Below are 2,540 nucleotides of genomic sequence, written 5' to 3'. Positions count from 1 at the left end.
TAGCATAGCCCTAGACCCTCAAGTGCCCTGAAAGTGGGGTGCGATCCTGAAGGAGGATGAGGCCAAGGGGAAGATGACCTTGAGGCTGAGAAGCACAGGCTCCTCCTTCCACGTTCCGGGCCAGCGTCCCCACTGGAGGGTCCTAGGCAGGCTTTGAGGCCCACCACCCCCACTCCGAACCCACACTGCCACCTGCTGGTTTCCTGCTGCCAGTGTTCAAAGCAGACAAGTCAGGCCTTGAAGAAGGAGCAACCTCCCTTCTCCACCTTGAAACCCACTTACCCACAGACACTCAGCAGTAGACAAAATTTATCATGTTGATCTTGGGCTTGTCTTCCACCCTTGAGATGTTCCAAGAGGGTAAACCCAGCCAAGCATTCCATTTTAGGGACTAACCCCCGATAACCCTCTTTCTCTCTGGACATAGTCTTACCTGTGCTTCCCTCTCTGTGTGCAAATAATCACGCCTATGTCCTGAAAGCCACTAAGCATGGCTACCTCCTGCCCTGGGCTGCTCCTCCTAGGAATGAATGTAGAAGCCTTCATGATGACAATGTCTACCCCCATGCTGTCTCTCCCCAACTTGAACCACCCCACACTGACACCCAGCTCCAACAGCAGAGACTCAGGATCCCATGAGCCTTTGGGACTTTCAGGCTCGCGACTCTTCCTGTCCTCCACCCATGACATGCCCTGTGCTATGGTATATCAACGTATGGCACCACATTCGAGGTCCTCTGCTCATACCTACTAGGAGACTGGCCTCTCTGAGCCAGAGGCCTGGGAGGGTGGGGGCACTGAAGAGAATACCCCAGGTACTTGGGCTCAGCCTGGGCTCATCAGGGTCCCAAGGAGACAGGAGCTGAAGCCACATCGCTGGGACATGGGGACAGGAGGGACCAGGGCTAGACCCTGGGACGAAGATGAACTTGCAATGAATTAGTTAGGGAGGTGATCCCAGGAGCACCACAGAAAGTGCAGCAGGGACTCAAGAAAGGAAGGAAGCCAGCGAGGGTGTCATCAGGCAGGTGACTACTGTGGGTCATCAGGTGACTACTGTGGGTCATCAGGTGACTACTGTGAGTCACCGAACTCTGTCCCACTGGCAAGTCTGAGAGACAGGGCAGAACACACCTCCAAGTTAGCCCCCCTGAGGGGTGAGGGAACCAATTGTTTATACACCAGCTCTCATTATTTGGAGACTGCTCTTTGGAGAATGTTGATTCCTGTCTCTGGGGCAAGCCAAGGGGGCTCCTCTGGTCAGAGAAAGTCTTTGGGCAGGGGAGTTGCTATGCTAGCAGAAGAAGCCATTATGATGGTCTGTGTGAGCCACCATTGGGCCCACAGGCAGTAGCATGTCAAGGTCCACAGCTCTGGACAAGGCACCAAGAGCATCTGTCACACATGGGCAGCAGGCAGTACCCAAAAGAGGGAGAGAGGAGGGTTGATACAATATATGGCCCCATACCACCCTGTGGCACATCCACTGTCACACCAGCCAAGCCCACACATGTACATACAGGGTCCCCCACACCGAGTTCCTGGAGACACCCCCAGACACACACATATGCAGCATCACTTGGCTTCTACCTCCCTGGTTTTGTCCACTTTGCTCAGCCAGCTTTGGTGCACACACACTAGTGCTCCCTTACCTGAAGCTCACACATATACGCTCAATGTTTCACATTCCTGTGCCACCCACCCCCATGCTCAGGTGTTCCCATCCATATCCACCTACATGGCCCACCAGGATCTGGGTGTGAATGGTGGAGGGACAGGCAGCTTCATCGTCTGAGGGAGTGAACCTTCTATCCTGAGCTCTGCTCTGCTTCACCTCATACTGACATCTCCAGGCCCAGGCCTAGAGAAATCAGCCTAGGACCCAATTACCTAGGTCTGGCCTGGGACCTCTGGGCTGGGGTGGGGCTGGGCATATCTTTGCCCCCAGGACAGCAATCAAATTGCAACAATCAAACTCAGGCCTGCCACCTCAGCCTCAACATTACCACGGTTGACCATCCTCAACACCATGACTTCTAGGGTCCTGAGGCTGCCTGTCTCTCTGCTCCACGCTAGTGGCTGCTCAGTCCACAACCCACCACAAAGCTGGCACCACCTGGACTACGGGGTGGAGTAGGGGAATATCTCTTGGAGGGGACCCACCATCCCCTAACAGCCTCTGAGACCCCACTCCCATTATTCAACTGCAAGAGACAGAAACCGAACTTGAACCATCTCAAGCAAGGAAGGATACTTATTGGTTCGTGCAACTGAATTGTCCAAGTGATAATTTCAACTTCAGGTATGGGTAGATCCAGGAAGTCCAAGAATATGGGGAGGTATATTTATTGTATCCGCCACATTGTCTTCATTCTCCCATCAGGACAATGAGGTGGAAGCCCCAAGTCTATGTTGGTCCCTTCATAATCCAAAACAAAGAGAGGTTCTCTCTCTTGCAGAGAGCGGATATAAGTCTCAGAGAAAACTGATAGGCCTAGCTGCATCCTCAGCCCTGACTCTCTGCATGGCTGTTGCTGGGA

The sequence above is a fragment of the Carlito syrichta genome, unplaced genomic scaffold (genome assembly GCF_000164805.1).
Source record: "Carlito syrichta isolate Samal-C Ts95f unplaced genomic scaffold, Tarsius_syrichta-2.0.1 Scaffold153566, whole genome shotgun sequence".
Lineage (NCBI taxonomy): Eukaryota > Metazoa > Chordata > Mammalia > Primates > Tarsiidae > Carlito > Carlito syrichta.
This window is presented reverse-complemented; position numbering follows the sequence as displayed.